This window comes from Oxyura jamaicensis, chromosome 1 (assembly GCF_011077185.1).
Source record: "Oxyura jamaicensis isolate SHBP4307 breed ruddy duck chromosome 1, BPBGC_Ojam_1.0, whole genome shotgun sequence".
Lineage (NCBI taxonomy): Eukaryota > Metazoa > Chordata > Aves > Anseriformes > Anatidae > Oxyura > Oxyura jamaicensis.
In genome coordinates, this window is record NC_048893.1 from 53,690,925 (window position 1) to 53,708,343 (window position 17,419).

Sequence of the window (17,419 nt, forward strand, 5' to 3'; positions counted from 1 at the left end):
TCCTTCCTTCCTTCCTTCCTTCCTTCCTTCCTTCCTTCCTTTCTATTCTTTCTCTCTCTCTCTCTCTTTCTCTTTCTCTTTCTTTCTTTCTTTCTTTCTCTTTCTGTCTCTCTCTCTATATCTCTGTCTCTCTTTCTTTCTCTCCTTCTCTCTCTCTTTCTCTCTTTTTCCTGTGAATTTATTCAATTGGCACTTTTCCAGATGTCTGGAAGTCTTTAAACTGATGATAACCAGAATCAAGGAAAATAAAACAGGGAAGGCTCATGCCCTGATCATCTGAGACAGAGTACTGTGACAAATACACCTTCATGCTGATCCCGTACATTCATTTTTCTACATTTCTACACATCTTGTTCAACATCTGGCAGCCTTGTATCAAGGTCTATCCAGCAAGGCTGCTGCAGCAGTCTGAAGTGCTAGATAACTCTTAGCCTGATGCTAAGATCATCTGACAGACCTGATGGAAAAACAGCTGCATCTGAAGCTTCCCAGCACTGCAGCAGTGAGACTCATGGTTTCAGAACAGGGCTTCTGCAGCTGCTGTTGACAGTTCTCCCAGGACACAGCAAGTGCTTGAATAAAACTCTGGCCCTGCAACTACTTGGCATGGACTGAAAGGGCAAGTGGGATGCTCAGACAGAAAACAAACAAATAAACAAAAACTTAAATGCACGTGACAGCAATCAAATTAATGGGAAAGAGAGCTGCATGTAGCTTGGGCTTCTTGTGAATAAAGCCATATAAGTCAGGACAGTCCTGGAGACCTTGGGCACCAGAGGCTTCACAGTTACTGTCACCAGCACCTTGCCAGGTGTTGTGAGCAAGGCCAGGTATGCCAGATCATGTGAGAGAGGGAGAGCCACGACACTGGGGCAGGGGAATGCTCCTAGCAGCAAAATTTGCCTTGTGATGGAAAGCTGATGTCAGCAACTGCTGACAGTGAAAGACACTGGAGTGTGTGGGTAGAGTGGAAAGATAAAGAAATCAGGATTTCTTTTGGTGAAAATAGAACAATAACAAGAAGATGAAACTTATGTCCATGACTAAAGCCCCTTCTGAACCAAGATTGGTCTTAAGCCAGGAAAGTTCTGTGGAATTGATCCTGGGAGATGAAGATCTATGATAGATGTGCTAACGACCTTGTTTGCAGTCAGCTTCTCATCCTTTCTTGAGCAGATGGTAGGTGTGTTCTGTACTACTTGCCTATGGGACACAGTGCTGAATATCTCTGAGTAAGCCTCCAGGTGTGTTCTCCATGGCAGTCCAAAACCTTAAAGCTGACAAAAATATACAAAAGTATATAAGTGGTAAAAGGAATACTTGTGAAAATGTGAGCTGAATGTGGAATGTGCTTTGGTGATACAGGACGTGGAAAAGGCTGAGATACGGAATGCCTTTTTCACCTCAGTCTTTACTAGCAAGGCTGGCCTTCAGAAATGCCAGACCCTGGAGACCAGGGGGACAATATGGAGCAAGGAAGACATAACTCGAATGTAAGAGGATCAGGTTAGAGAATATTTAAGCAAACTGAACACTTTTAAGTCCATGGGCCCTGATGGGATGCACACAGGACTGCAAAAGGAGCTGGCTGATGTCTTTTTGAGGTCACTCCTGATAACCTTTAAACAAAATCACAGCAACTGGGAGAAGTGCTTGGGGACTGGAAGAAAGCAAACATTACTCCTGTCCTCAAGAAGGGCAAAAAGGAGGACCCAGGATACTACAGGTCAGTCAGCCTCCCCTCAGTCCCTGGGAAGGTAATGGAGCAGCTAATCCTGGGAAGCATTTTCAGGCACATGACGGACAAGAAGTGCCTCTAAGATGAAAAGGCCGGAGCACCTTTCCTATGAGGAGAGGCTGAGAGAGCTGGGACTGTTCAGCCTGCAGAAGAGAAGCTCAAGGGGGATCTCATCAATGTGTATAAGTTGAAGGGTGCTAACAAAGAGGATGGAGACAGGCTCTTCTCGGTGGTGCCCAGTGCCAGGACAAGGGTAATGGGTGCAAACCAGAACATAGGAGGTTCTGTCACTTAGAACAGCTCTACAGTTAAAATATAAATGCTTATTTTCACAGAGACCTGGCTGTAAAAACAACAACATGCCCTACACTGACTGGTGAGCTGGGAGGAACAGGACGCAGAAGATTAAGGAATTGTTTTGATGATCCATTTGCATATGGGTACCCATTGCAATAATGCACACCTGCAGTAAGGAGGAAGAGGGTTATTTCTTCTACCAGGTAGCTGAACTGCAGTTTGACACTTGGTCTGATAGGTAATACAGCCAAACAGACCCAGCTCTGAAGCAAAGCCCTCATACACCTGCAAATGAAGGCACGTCTGGTGAATCCCAGGAACTGAGACATGTTTCTTGCTAAGCCATAAGAGTTTGTGTTGCTCCTTGAGGGGAGGGAACTGAGCCCTAAACAAAGGAAGTAGTAGTAATTCATCAAAACAAATGGTACAGACTAGCAGGGAGTGAGATACTGTGAACAGAGGGAGTAAGACACAGCCTTGTTCCTTCAAACTCCCACCAATGCCAGAAGACGAGGCAGTAGCAAAAGAGGTGCATGCAAGCATGAGTGTGAAGGAGAGAGACAGTGTGTGTGAGACACTGTGAAGGAGCAGGATCCTATACAATGTGTGAGAGACATATATCCTATATCGTTTGTGTTAGAGCTGTGTGCGTGAGAGACAGACTGTGTGAGAGAGCCCAAGGCAGCTACAGCATGCATGTGTGGGGGAGCATGAGAGGCAACCGAAGGAGGGAGGTGAGCTGAAGTGTTGCTTGCAGAGCCTCCTCTGCAGGGCCAAATGGCCAGCACAGCACAGCCAGGTCCTGCAGGTGGCCAGAGCCAGCCTTGTTTCACCACAAACTCCTGGTGTTTGGGAGATGGGAGCATCATGTCCCTTCCCAGCACCTGCTGGGTTGGAACCCATCATCTCTCCTGCTCCTGTTGCCTCTGCAGAGATGATTGCCTGCCATTCTTTTGGGTCTGTTCTTTTCCCCAGTCAGATTGCACTGCTGATAAGGATGAGGTTAGGAATTATTGCACATGGTATTCAGGATGTTGAGGGCCAGTCTTTCAGTGCTAAGCCCAGAAATCTGTCCCACCTAAGCTTGCTTTTTACAGTGGCTAGCAGAAACATGGTCCTTACATTCTCTTTTGCATGAGGCATCCCAGGCATCCCATCCCCAGGCAGAGCAGGCAGAAAGCAGGGTAGAAGGGGGAGCTGAAAGGAAGGAAGCATTGCCCCTCAAGCCTCTGAGCATACCAACTGTCTGCCTTGGACCACCCACTGATGGGGAGGGAGAAAACCTTTTTGGGGAGAAGCTGGAGATGAATGGCAGGCATTTGATGCAGCCTGTGGAGTGAGTTAGTGGTGTGTTGGCAGCTGTGCTCACCTTCCCAGCCCAGTGCTTCCCCAGTGTATATGATGCAAAGACAGAAGTTCTCAAGGACTCCGAGGTGATAGAGAGAGGGAAGATGATGGACAGAGGTCATGCTCAGGGCACGGCTCTGGTCCCTCTTTCTCTGCCAGTGCTGACAGCTCATGGAGGTTTAAGGATTCAAGTCTGGTGCTCAGGGACTCGTTCATTTTGGTCAGGGCTCAGCAACAGATCCCTCCCAAACCCTGCAAGGGCAAGGGAAGCTTAAGTGTGGTGACAAAACAATGGTTTCTGCAGTGCTCATGCACTGTGAAATGCAGCTCAGCTCACTGCCAGCTGGAGGAACAGCAGCATGAGCCAGGTGGTGGGAACAACCCTCCACATTTGAATGGTTGTCCTCAGAAGAGAAGAGAAACTGAAGGAAAGCCATCCCAGGAAGGCTCTGTAGATGGCAGACAGCACCTTTGCTGCAAGCCCCAAGGATCTGAAGGGTGAGATTCTGGCTCCCAGTTCCATTTTTACTGCCCTACGTTTATCTGAAATATTTGCTCAGGGCAGGCAAATGCCATGCAAGACCTGTGGGGGATATTCTGGAGGAGAAACCGAAGCCAGGTAGGTGACCTTACACCGAACACCAGTTTTGGGGCCTCTGACTCACTCCTTGACTGACATCATTTCTGCTAACCCTTTAAACCAGGGCCAGCATCAGCACTGCAGGTTTGCAGAGGCACCATGTGACATCATCCCAAAAAGCTCTTCAGAGCCTGGCTGATGTCATCACTGCAAAGTCCTGGTGCAGGGCTGACGAGCCCGTTCTTTCCTGGGGACAGAACAGGTCTTTCCAACACTTTTTTTTAGCTGGTCACAAATTCACACGTGTCTTATCACTGCGCAGCAATAACACAAGGTGAAAACATCATGTGGCTTTCAGGTCTGGTTGGGAACATGGTTTGTGAGCTGTATCTTTGATTTGAGACTGTGACGACACATGCAAAGGCTCTGGTTTCTGCAAGGGGAGTCTCCTGTGTTGCCACATTTCTGTGATAGGTCCTAGGCACACGAGCAGGCCATACCGAACCTATGGGCTTTAGAAAAAAATAAATAAAATAAAAAATGAGGTCGTGTGGCAGCCCTAAGGGTGACTGAAAGACAGACCTTCAGCGTGAGCTTTCTAAGGAGAAGAAAGACAACGCCACACCTTCAATCTGCAGTAAGAGATTCCAAGAAGTGACTGTTAATAAAAGGCAGCCACATCACCCATGTGAGCCTCCGGAGAGGCTGAATGATGTCACCGACTCGCAGTCAATTGCAAGGTCAGAGCGAGAGACCAAAGACTGGTGATCCACTTGAGCACAGTGTAATGCCCAGCTGACCACTCTGAATAAGGATGATGGCACTAATGAACACTTGTTATGGTTACTGAATCAGAGCTAGCTGGGGAATTTGAGCTCCTGCCTTCTCGTTGTACCGCAGGGCAAGTGTCTGAATGCAGCTACCAGCAGGAGTGCCTCGGGAGAGAGACGTGGTCCTAGATAAAAGCCTGTTTCTATGCCTTCCAGAAATCATTGATTTATGTAAGATCCACATTGCTGTACCTCGCACCCGGAGAGCCCGATGTCCCTGGGTTATACCTCTTCCACCCAAACATGCATGTTGCTGCTGTCCATGGGGTGAAGGAGTCATTCCTCATCACCGCTGCCACAAGAGAGGAACAGTGTCGGTACCTGTCAGGCTGGGCTGTGGGTTAATTCAGCTGGGCTGAGATTTTGATGAACTTCTAGGGATATGCAGAAGTGCCCCTGGAGCAAAAGCTGTACCCAAACAAAAAATCAGGCTAGCTATCCGTATTCAGCTCCGCATAGCATGCATGTGTGCACGGGGAGGTAAGGCGCTCCTCTCACAGCCCCCACGCTCTCCCTGGGGTGCTGGCTGCAGTAACTTGCCCTTTACAGCATCTCCTCTCCTTGGAGCCAAACCGTGAGTCGTGGTCTTGAATGTTCCCACCGTGCACTTGCTGTCTGTTGCCCTGCTCCACTACTTCTCCCTCAATCTGGTGCTTCCTCCCTGGTCACATTCCTGTGCCCGTGACCTCCATCAGTATTACCTGTCCATCCCCATCAGCCTCCGAGCACAGAGACAACAAACTGACAGGCACGAGCCAGCCCTGATGGGAGAGAGAAGATAGTTCCCACCACTCTCTCATCAAGAGGCCCCTCTAAAACTGCCCTAATGAGATTCTCCTTGCGGCCCCTGTCAGCTCTGCCTTTCTTTGCTGGCTCCTTTGACAGATGGATGTCAGTTCGGGGAGAGCTGTTTGATGTTCTTCGTCTTAATGAAACTGATCCTTGGGCAGGCGCTGTCTCCTCTGCCTCTAGGTACCTGTGGTCTAGCGGTGTCAGGCTACTCCGTGCTTTGTCATACTGGCTCCTAATTAGCGGCTGGCTCCCGCTGCCACTGAAGTCAACAGGGAAAACATCCCTCTGGCTCCAGTGGAGCAGGAGGTGGCAGATAGGAAAGTCGGTGCACAGAGAAATGGCAAGGGTCTGTCTGATCTTCCCATCCCTTCGAAATATTACAGTCATCTCCTTTTTTCTCTCTGATCATCCAAAACACAGGGACGGATACGTAGGCAGCTCTGTGTCTGCTCCCTGGCTGCTGCTGACCTGTTGTGCACACACTGTGCTGCAGGGGAGAGAGAAAGAGCAGAGCTCCCTCAGGCCACTGACCTGGGGCTAGCTAGGAGCTGAGAAGAGATGAAAGTAGGGGATAGACAAACAGAATGGGAAGGAGTGCTGAAGGAGGACAAGGGCAGGTGGAGGACAGACACAAGTACCAAGACGCTGCCTTTATGCTCCAGGAAGGAGGAGCCAGTTCCCTGTCTTTAGAAACCCTTGAGCAGAGCTTGTGCTTTGATATTTCTCAGTCCCTGCCAGCAGCGCATATTTTTGTTTGGTAAACGATTCCTTGCTGGATTGAGCTGAAATCTTGGTCTGTTATTATTAGTATTTGTTATTACACAAATATGGGGAAATCTAGATGACCTGAGCTATACAGGTGGTCAAGATAAATCAGGGTCCACAAATTGTATGCTGAAGTTGGCATGGTAAAAGTACAAGAAGTAGCCCACATTTGATAATGATGGTTGTCATCACTGGCACCAGCAGCTCCCAGCTCCTCGTTGAACGCACACTTTTTGGATGTATCTGGAATTCCAGGGCTGGGAGGTGTGTGGTAACGGGAGCAAGATGTACATTACAGGGCCCCTGCTCTAGACTCTGCCCAGAGACTGTGCTGCATCTTTTTCACTTAAGTTGTTGGCTGAAGTTCAAGCTCCTGTATGTTGTGTTCTGCTAAGAAGACAAATTAATTATGGATCTAGAAAGTTCTCTGGGGATAGCCTCTGCTTCCTAAGGAAGCACAAACTGCTGCGTTGATAAGCCAAAATCTAGGAGGCAATTTCTTTGCTTAGAACTCCAAGTTGATGCCAGCCACGGTGATGCCCCCTCAAATTTCTTCAGGCTGTTCTTAGTGCCTTTCTTCTCTTCTTTTTATCAGGCTGCATTTCCGCTGTTTGAATACTTTCTCATACTCTCCTTTCACATACATCCTAGTTTTGGGCAGTGATGTATGCCTGTGTGTAGGTGATGGCCACCATTGCCTCATGGAGGAGGTTAATAGCATCCTGGAGCTACCTTAAACGACAGCATCTAAATCTACATGATTAAAGGACATTCGATCAGATCGTAGCAGAACTTATTCAAAATCCTGTCAGATCATCCATCCTTACCCATAAGCAAATGCAGGCTCCTTAGCAATCCTTAAACCTGCAGCATCTTTTTTTTTTTTAATTCATCCCTGGCAGACGTGCACAGCCCCGTCCTGGATTGCACCCGGCCTTTCCAGTAGGGATGCACCTACTGCAGCACGTGGCACCACAAATACTGTGGTGCAAAGGAAGGTCTTTGGGTTCATGCAACTGAGCCACGCTTATCATGACGAATTTCAAATGATAATTGGATTACTTGGTGCTTTTTGTCTTTGAGCTTTGTTTGTATACAGGCTTCTTATCGCCAAACTGTTCACAGCCACAGTTTTCCCTTTTGTTTTAGAGAAGCACATATGCTTTTAAATATACTTCTCAGTAGCTCAACATTGTCCCCTCTTCATCTGACACAAGAAATTGGTTCTTTAAAGGAGAACAGCCATTGAGAGACCTGGAAGCAAATTATAAAGCTCGGCACAAGCCATAGAGAAGGGAAGGGTAGAGGGGTAGAGAAGATTACAAAACAATATCCATAGCTGCTGTTTGGAGAGGTGGAGCAGAGCAGGAGAGGGGAGGCAGAGGGAAATGGTTATCCTTGAAGCAGAGAGCTGCTGGCCCCTCTCAGGAGGGCTCTGCTTGGCTGGGCAGCTTATTAACTGAAATGGAGAGAAAATAGGGAATATTCAGGACAGAGCAGCAGATAGAGGGGCAAAGGAAGGCCTGATTGATGAGGGAAGATTAAACACTAAATATGTTTAGCTCTACTAAGTGATGACTAAGAGGATGTGTGATAACCATCCTTCCCAACTGAGAGACGTGAATAATCATGTGCAAGTGTGTGTATGTGTGTGTGCGCATGCGTATGCTTAAGGACAGTGATAAGGACAGGGCATTGCTTAAGAGAGAGACTGCACTGGCTACTTTGCCCCTGTGCAGGCTCCAGACAAGCAGAATCACCCCACAGCATCAAAGGAGAGACCAGTCCTGCTGGGAACCAGAGGAGATGGGGGGTGGGTTTGGATTAGGTGGGAGATGGGATGGAAAGGAGGATGAAGTAATTTCTTTGTTTAGTCTCCAGATACAGTGCTCTCCTTTGTCACTCTGCCCCTCTGTTTTTCATGTTGTCTTTTACTCTTTTGGGTTTAGTTGCTCTGCCTCATTTAGCCTCCAAATACCAGTCTCCTTGTCCTGCCACCCACCCTTCCCTGCGTATCCTGTCCTCATTCTTGGTTGCTTTGTTCACAGTCTCTTCTCTGTGTTTCATATGTCCCTCTTCTCCTTGCTTTTCCCTTCTCTTGCCTCTCTCTCTCTCTCTCAGCAGGTAGATCTGCATCTGTGATTGAAGGTTCATTTTCCTTTCATTGTGTGGGTGACAAATTCTGACTTGGATAATCACTTATGAAAAATCAAGAGAGAAACAAACAGCTCCAGTGGCACAGAAACCGGCTGTGATGTGCATGCGTGGAGGGGTGGGAGAGGGTGAGGGATGGGAGGGTGCTGGGCAGGGTGGGAAGATGCTTCAGTTCTTAGGATGGGAGGTGGGGGTCAAGGATGCTGGACAGATTTGGGGCTAATAGGAAATCTCTCCCTTGGCAGCTTTGGCCCAAGTGAGCAGAGTGGATTGTGTTTTCTGAGCTTTGGCTTCCCAGAGAAAAACTGGGTTTCAGTCTTCAAAGTAACAGCCAGGTAAGCTATACTGGTAGAGATATGTAGAAGTTTGACCACACTGAGGTGCAGGGCTGGCTCTATTTATCCATATTGCTGGCTCTAGCTTGACTTAATAACCCCACACAGTGCTTAGGCAAAACCCCACTCTGAGTGTTGCTGCCACACTATGTTACAGCAAGCATTTGGACAGGTCCCACTGCATCCAAGCTGTGTGACCATGGGCCTGTCAAGGCACCACCAGGCAGGTTCATTCCTTCCTCAGAGCTCCCTGCGGCAATTCCTCAGCACTTGTGTGAGTGGTTCTGATGCGGGCAGTATGTGCCTCGTTCCTGTTCATAGGACTTTGGCAAGGCTGACTGCCCACAGAGAGCATCTCTGTGTAGTAGTAGGATCCTTCCTTCTACCTTGTAGGAGCTGAGTCAGTGCTGCTCACACACAGTGGGAAACCTCCGTGTCTCCTGGCATGGTGGTGCTCAAAAAGGCAGTCACGATGACGGCACAGGCGATCTCTGATGCTCCCCTCTCCCCAGGGATGACTGGTGTCAGACAGAGGATCCAGGCCTGATGGTATGCCACAGTGAGCCTCAGCACTATCCCTTTTCCTTTAAGTTTCTGGGACTTTCAAAGTCGGGGGCTCACCGTCTGGTTGGTGAGCAAGAACAGTCAGGGCTGGGGTATGAGGAGTCCATGGCAGGTCCAGACAAAGAGAGGCCACTGCTCCACTCATCTGCCTTCCTACACAGTCTTTAGAGACTCCAACCTGCAGGCCCCAATGCCAGCGCAACACCTATACCCTCAGAACGGATGTCTCTGAGACATTCCCCCATGCTCTGAAGGAATCCTTCTTCCTGGGACACAGGGAAATGAGGTGACTGTGGGATGTGGGCTGGTGGGTGTGTGGATCTGCGTCTGGCCAGGGCACTTGGGCAAGCAGAGAACAGAATTAAACCATACACGAGCATGAGCAAGCACAACAGCAAAAGTTAGGGGAGTTAGAGACCAACATGTCCTGCAAGGGAGATCACAGCACCTTTGACTTAAGAGATCATGCCCTTGAATCCTCTCATTTCATCTCACCTTAATCTTCCTGGCTACAGCTGCTTGACCAGGCATCTCCAGCCCTCTCGGACCAGATGGGTGGAAGGAGCTACTATGTTATTAAGGGATGCAAATGTGCTTTAGCACCTGGGGCTGTAACAGCACCATGTTGGATGGGTTCCTGGAGTCTCATTGGAGCCCAAGGGAGAAATGCCAATACACCGTACAGATCCTGTAGGAGGCAGAGGCTGGGGTAGGGGCTGGTGGGCAAAGGAGGGTTGTCTGATTGCTGTGGGTACCAGAGGTGTCCAGACAGTGATCATAATCTCTTGTGAGAGAGCGGGAGAGGGTAAAAGGTGAGAGAGAAACTGTAAAAATGGCTGTGTGTCTTTGTTCATTCTCCTTATTGGTTTATTAGTAAAAAACTAATGACTGGGTGCCCCCTCTCCCTCCCCACTCCACTGGCTGCCTAGTCCCGAACTCTAGTGGGACAAAGCTACTGAGGGTGCCCAGGGAGATGTCAGATGGGCTGCCCTGGCCGTATTGCTTCCCTTCACTCCTCCAGTCTCCCTTTTTCACTCAGCAATATGGCATTGATCTGGCTCAGTGAGAATTCCCATTTATATTTCAGCCTTGCCTGCGACACCGTCCCCAGGTCCCTGCAGCTCTGACGCGTGCTCGCCCGCTCTGCTTTGCTCAGCCCCTCCTCCTCCTCCTCCTCAGCCCCTGCCTTCCTTCTCACACAGTCCTCCCCTCTCCCCTGACTGTCTCTGCATGCCGCCGTCTGCCGTCTGCTCACTCAGCCACTCCATCTTCCCCTGACGTGGCTCGGCCCCTCTCCCTCTGCTCCCAATTAGCAGGGCTGCCAGCTTTAGCGGGGCAGCTGGCGCGCCCGCGTCTGCACGGTGAGAAGATGGGGACTGTCGCTTCCGAGCAGAGCTGCACATAGGCCCGGTGGTACCTGGGACTGCTCTCACAAATGCAGAGCAGTCTTTGGTCTCTCTTAATGAACAAACCCTGGCTCAGGCTGCTGAGGAATCCAGGCTCTCCAATAAGCAGAGGGACCCCCATCTCCCTGGTCACATCTCCTCCCCAGAGGCCTGTCCTGCTCAGCTACAAGCTGACACGTCGGGTGTTGCTTCCTAGGGCACAGACCATGAAACAACCTAGGAAGGGTCAGTAGGACAACCTGAGCATCACGCCCTGAACACCCCGAGATTTGGGGCCAGAGGGACCTTTGAGTTTTGCAAGCCTCTTGCACAAATAGCAGCTCATGCAACATCCTGCTGCAGTGGCTCACCCTCTGCACCCAAAACCGTCCTCCAGTGGTGTCTCTCTGTCCTTCCACTCCATCGGTGAGCTCCTTTTGTAACTGGGGAATGCTGCTCAGGGATTCAAATGAGGCTGGGAAGCAGGTGCTGCCCTCATTGGAAAAGAAAATATAGCACACAGAGAGAGAGGAGGAGATGAAAGGAGCAGGGAGATGGAAGCCAAATGTTCTTGCTGCTGTCAGGGAAAATGATCTTGGTTTTGGAAAGGGCTGGGATCTTCCCATCCCATCTCTGTCTTCATCAGGATCAGAGCAATGAACAGAATAGGCAGGCAGAACCCTGAGAGAAAGAGGATTGATTTGGGCTGTGCCATCTGAGCGTGGGGCTGATTACACGCTGCCGAGGGGGAAGGAGAGGCACTGACTTGGAAGGACGCAGAGATCCCACATGCCACAGCACACGGGGAGCACGGGAAGGCACCTCTGACACACACCAGCTGTCCCTCGCTGGTACCATTCCCACCCCACAACACACAGAGATCCAGCAGTCCTGCCCTGTCCCTTATCACACCGAGACACTGCTCCCACCCCTCTCTGCACCGCAAGAACGAGGAACCATCTGAGGAGCCCCTGGGCAAGGCAGATGATGCATCAGGAGACTGTAGGAGTCCCTTGCTGCTTGCAGAACAGATGGGGCTCTTGTTGGTGTAAGGGAGGGTGACTATCCAGTGAAAACAGGGCAAAAGTGAAGACATCAGGGCCCAAAACCTTAGGACAGCCTCACTACCTGCAGGAACCATACATGTCAGTGTCTCGTTTCTGGCTCTGCCTCTACCTGCTGTCCCATCCTCCAAAGCAACCACTGAAACAGAGGAGACTGGAGGCTGCAGCATTTCTAAGTCACTCTCTGTTCCCTCTGTCCCAAAGCATGGTGCTCCCTCCCTCTCCCGTGGCCAAGCTCAGCACAGCGGCCCTGCTCATCCGCACAGCCAGCATTTAGAAAATGCCATAGCTGAAATTATCCTGTCCTCGGGCCCCTCCACGGGAGGGCTGATGTCACTGTGCCTGCCAGCAGCCAAGCAGAGAAGCCAAGCAGCCGTCCTCCCCAGGCACTCCTTCCTCCTTCTTCTTCTTCCCTGCTCCAGCCCTCCTCCCTCTGCCATTCACATCTAGCACAGCTCCTTGCTCTGTTCAGCCTCCCTGCTGTGAGCTCTCGAGGAGCCTCACACATCCCCTGTTGCTGCTATTTCACCAGATCTCCCCTGAAGCACCCGCAGGATAATTCAGCGCTTCCCCCCCTCCCCACCCCGCGGTAGGACACCCTCACGGCTGCACGCCGGGGGCTGTGCAGGGCAGCAGCTCTGGGAGCTACGTGTTACAGAAGGTGAACTCTGACTCCGCATTGTCCCCAGAGAGCAAAAGGGGGAGGAGGAATATCCACTCAGAGCTTCTGTTACACCGGACAGGGATGAGCCAGAGGCTGAAAGTAACATTAAACTGTGAAAAAAATACAGCTGAGGAATCTGAGAGGGGTGGAAATGAAGGTAGAGAGGAAGGCAGATATTGAGGAGCAGTGGCGCAGCAAGGGATGGGGTTCTGGGGGTGAAAGGAGCAGAGGATGAGGCAAGGGGTAAGAGTGGAAGAGAAAGGATCAAAATAACAGTGCGGGTGAGGCAACTCAAAGGCTGCACACTTGGGGCTGTACAGGCACAGGTGACAGAGCAGAGTCTGCATGTCAAAGTGTCTGATCCCAGAATGGAAGTTAAAGAAATGGATTTTCATGGTATCGCGGGATGTTCTGCCATCATTTTGCGCTTAGATCACTTTCGGGTAGGAAACACCATCAAGCCAGGCAGATACCTCCAGCAACTCTTCTCCTTTAGATCAGCAAACAAGACTGAGAAGGGATGAAACCAGGGATTCAAATAAGGCTTCTGAGAAAGGCTTAGCCAGCTCCCAGCAGTGCAACCTCTGGCACTGGGTGGTCCTTTCCTTTCTTTCATCCTCCCCTGCTTGAAGAGCTTCCAAGATGAGCATTGCTGCTTCCAGGTCTCCCCGAGGAGCATCTCTGAATGTTGCAGGCAGTAACCCGGAGAGCAGTTACGTTCTGATTAAAGAGATGAGGCTCCATTAGTGGAGAGAGGGAGCAGAATGTGAACGAGAGAGGGAGCCTGCCATTGGCAGAGTCCCCAGCCAGTGCTTTAGGCTGTCCCCATTTTTGGTGCCATTCATCAATTTAACCCAATAATATGCTGTGGTTTTAAGTGACTCCAGCACTAGAAACTCTGACAGGCATGAGATTTATGGGGTGATGTGCAACAAAGCTGCTCTCCCTGCCAAGTCACGCATCGTGCTCTTTTCCTGTCTTTCTTCCCCAGCCTTTGTGGAGCTGGGAAGCTGGGGCCTCACCAGCTCCTCCAACTGGTCTCCGAGACAGGAGAAAGGGCCAGCATTCCTGCACTGGACTGAAGGAAAAGAAAGATACTGCATTAAAAAATGATCAGTATGGGACATAAGGGGGGCAGAAGGACATGAAGCAGACTCAGGATGGTTTTCAGGAGAAATCCAGAGCACTGGGCTTCCTCTGCTTGCTCTCAAGCCCCCCTCCCTGTTACCTCTACCTATCCACAAGGCTGGCCTTTATGCTTTATGTAGCCTCTTTGGATCTCCTCAATAGGCTCAGAGCTGTTCGTAACATGAGGCTCATGAATGCTGTCAGGAGCCTATTGGGAAGCATTTTATTTATTTATTTATTTATTTATTTTGTGATAACTGGCAAACTGCCCAGCTCTGGGGCTCCCAGAGTGGCGAAGGCCAGGGGTGCTGAACAAAGTGCAGCAACAGCAGGGGAATCGCCCTAGTCCCCTCTCAGATTTCTCAGCCAAATGGCAACCCAAGGAGCAGTCCAAGCCACACCAGAGGCTCTCCCTTTGACAGTGTCCTGAGTGGGTGCTCAGTGGGGCCGTGGTGCTTGGAAAAGGCAAGATGGATGTGATGGAGGTGGGGAGGAAGAATAGAAGCAATAGAAGGGAAGAAGGGTCCTGGGAAAATAAGCAAGCGTGAGAGAAGAGTGTTTTGTATCAGTAGGGAATGAACCAGAAAGTGTGCACTTCTTGAGTGCTTTGCTTTCCTGATGCTCTTCTGACTAATGCACTCTGTGCTTATCCCCTTAGATCCCATTTCTCTTGGATTTAGCAGCGGCCCTATTAGCCTCATGCTAGGTAACCAGTTTGTGGTGAAAATAAGAAGAGAGAAGCCCTCAACCACCTCTGGCAGAGCAGCTGTCACAGTGCATTGGCTTCCAGCCCCTTGCCAGCTGCCCCCAGCACCGTCTGTCCGTGCGAGTTAAGAGCCTTCTCCTGAGCTGCTGAGAGCCACAGCTCGCCTGTATCATTCACAGCATCCAAGAGCACAGAGCTGCTGTCCGGGCATCATATGCCCTGCAGGTCCCCGGGCACTCAGCTGGTACAGAAGAAAAGCAGCGTGTATTTGCACGCACACGCACACTTAGCTGCACAAGTGTGCAATGGCAGCCTGGCCCAGCGCCTTGCAGGCACAAACCCAAGCTGCCACCCGGGCTTCGGCAGACTTGCACTGAGCAACTGGGTACACAGGATGGGTAAACATGTGCACACACACACACACGCATGCACACACACAGCCTGCACACGTGGGCGATGAGGTCTGTATGTGTAGGTGCACATGGCACGGGGGCACAAAGCAGTGTATGCACACAGAGTGCACAAGCATGCTTAGGCACATCACAAAGTGTCTTCCTTACCCTTCTTATCCACAGGCTGGAAATCGTTTTCTGTTTTATGACACTGCATCTTCCCCATGTCACATCATGGATTTTGTCACCCATTCTCTCAACTTTATGAAATGATTGAAACTGATTTGGTCTTCTCACACCAAAGCCTCCTGTCACCTGCACATGGCTCCTCCATTTTCCTTATGTTCTCCTCCAACCCAGTCCTCTTGCCAGGTATAAATCCATGGATGCCAAGGCCCAGCTCCCCAGGCCTGTAGTGGGATTGCTCATTCTATGTCGAACAAAAGCCTTGCTCCTGAATTCATCTAACAGGGTCAGAAATCCTCGTGTGCTCCACTCCTCCCCAACCAATCCCCCTCATTCTTCATGGGGCCTGGCTGCTTCTTTTTGGTTTGAAGGCATCATTAGCATCACAAGAAGGGCTGTCACTTCACACCAGCCAGGTGAAAAACAAAATCACTGCAATTAGGAATTTAGTAGAAAAAGTACATATAGGCTGATGGAGAAGCAGTGGGCTGCCCTTACCGCCCTGCCTTCCTTTCCTTGCCTCTCTTCTCCTTCCCGCCCTCTTCTTCCACTTGTTTCTCGACCCTTCTCTCTTTTCCTTCCCAGTCTGTTTGCCTTCCTGCCATGGCACTATCTGCACTTTACCTGGGTCCTGCACAGCTCTGTGGATGAATGCTGCTGTCAGATGCAGCATGGCTCAAGCCTCCCCCAGCTCCACGCACACAGGCTCCTGCTTCCTCCCCATCCCCTGCTAAACGGAGCTCTCAGGAGCTCGTTTATCCATAATGGCCCTCTGGGAGAATTAAAGAGAAGGAAACAAAAATGAAGATGGCCCTGTTGGGGTAGAAATACCAGCTCTATACCGCGTTGGGTGATGGCTGTGGGGAATACTGTTGGGTGTAGAGGCATGAGAGTGAGAGTGGATGAAACACAGGGAAGGCCCAAAGGTTGATATGCTGTGCTAACCCTTGATTTCCTTTGCCAGGGAATCCTTTTTCCGCTCTGGGTTGGTCCAGACACATTACAGCATGGGGAATCTGTTACCCCGCTGGGATTTCGCAGTTGTTCCTGCACGACAAGCAGAAGCACAACTGCTCACACAATTTCACAGTGGCGACAAAGCTGGTGCTCATGCCCTAGTCCCCTGGAAGGGTCCATTGGGACACAAAGGAGACAATCTTTTAGGCTGAATTTGAGCTTTAGTGCTCCACAACAGCTATGGCTGCTGCTCTGCAGTGCAGCCTTGTCCTGTACTGAGCCCACGTGCACTGGGACCACGACATCTGTGCCTACATGATGTGGCAGGGCAGGAGGGCAGAGCCATGGCATGCTACAGACAGGCCTCCCTGGCTTCACAAATATAAGAGGAGAATAGAAGGGCATGCTGCAGCCTGTTTTATCCCAGTTTAGATGCAGCCTGTGCAGGAGCACAGCTGAGTCTCTTTGAGGAGGCAGCCCGGAGCCTGCAGCAAAGGCTGGTGATGCACAAAGAGCATGTTTGCAGATGGAAGGGGTCCTATTCCTGCCTTCATACCAAAGCTTTAAGTCCTGTAAGCTGGACACACCACAAGTGACTTTATTTAGTGCAAGTAGGGCTGTGAGTATGATCCTCTAAATATAACAAAGAGCTAGGCATGACCTAGCAAAATTATGTGGGAGCACAACTTCTCTCTAGGGTTAACAGACCCTCCTTTGTGTCCTTCGCACTCCTCAGCCCCCATTCATCCACCAGCAGGGACCAGCTCTCTTTTCAACATCTCCATCCCCTCCTTGCACAGCTCCCTGCCTTCTCACGCTCCCTGCCTGCCCAGACCATGTTTTTCACATGAAGCAAGCTGTGCCCTGCTGCCCTGCCCTGGATAGCCATTCATTACTGGCTGAGGACACCGGCCCCCAGAGCACAGGAGTGCTTCCTCCTCGTGAAATATTGACACAACCCTTTGCCTTCCCATGCCCATTAACTCCCCTCTCCCTGCCTCTCCTCACGCTGGCTGTGTTTGTCAATCCTCTCTTCATCTGGCCTTCCTTTTCAAAAATTCTTTTTCATCTCTCGGAAGCTTTTTATGTTTCCTTTTCTTCCCAGGAAGGGGAGCAGGGCGAGATGGCGTGCAGGGAGGGCACTACCCCAGCCGCTGCTAGAAATACAAAGGCAGATTGTGCATTGCACGGCTCTTAATTGGCTGCATTCTGGCATTTCGGGGCCCGTCCTTGCTGACAAAACAGAGACATGCAGTTCCCTTGCAGCAGAAAACATTGCAAGGGAAGAGATTCCTGTTCAGTGGGGGAGAGGCGAGGTTGGACACAATTTGTCCAGAGTGACCCCAACCAAAGCGAGCCCCTCTCTCCTCCTCCTGCACTGGAGCCAGCTGTTTGCCTTCCTGGGGCCCTGTGCACCCGATGAGCGCTCCCAGCAGGCATCGTCATTAAATGTCAATGCGGAATGAAGATGAGAGCCGTTAATTGGCTTGCTTGTTGTATAAACAGCCTGGTTTGAGCTGGGGGGGGCTGTTTGG